We start from the raw sequence: 539 nt of genomic DNA on the forward strand, positions 1-539 counted from the left end.
TTACATCACTCGAGCTCAGGCCTTATTCATACGCTGCATTATCAATTGCTTGATTGCCGTAATCATTATCTTCAACCGCCTCTCCCTCGTGCCATCTCCTCCGGCTGCCTTGCCAAATTATTAAACATGAACGTATTTCTATTCTTAGAAGTCGAATATTCGATAAGAAAAAAAAACAAAAACGCGACACAGTTTGATCCAAATTAAACAAGCTCCTTTCCAGGTATCACAACTCCACTTGTTGGCGCTCGGCTAACTCTCACCAGTTATTCCCCGGCGCTTATTCCGACTTTATATTTTTCTCTTTCGTAATTCCACAATGTCTCGGGCGCATCGCAGAGGAGCGCCAGCGTCGGCCACGGCGGCAGATACACTGTGCCTAAGGCGAACCAGTGACGAGAAGGTCAGAGAGAAGACAAGCGTGCCCGACCCCTCGCCAGCCAAACACACACTGAGTTACTGAGGGCAACGACCGTGTGTTCCCCCGGACTCCGACCGGGCCACACAACCTGCTGTGAGGGGAGGACCAGCAGACGGGA

General features: G+C 50.5%; 1 protein-coding gene across 2 annotated transcripts in view; it reads right to left on the bottom strand.

Moving 5' to 3' along the window:
• LOC119590810 (hormone receptor 4-like) overlaps positions 1 to 448 on the bottom strand; it is a 115,290-nt gene extending 114,842 nt beyond the window's left edge. The window contains exon 1 of one of the 2 annotated variants that reach the window (XM_037939546.1): positions 264 to 448. The gene's annotated coding sequence lies outside the window, so the exon portion shown is untranslated. The remainder of the gene's footprint in view (positions 1 to 263) is intronic. The other variant, XM_037939547.1, reaches the window with a different exon arrangement.
• Between the last annotated feature and the right edge of the window lie 91 nt (positions 449 to 539).

This window comes from Penaeus monodon, chromosome 27, assembly GCF_015228065.2.
Source record: "Penaeus monodon isolate SGIC_2016 chromosome 27, NSTDA_Pmon_1, whole genome shotgun sequence".
Classification (NCBI taxonomy): domain Eukaryota; kingdom Metazoa; phylum Arthropoda; class Malacostraca; order Decapoda; family Penaeidae; genus Penaeus; species Penaeus monodon.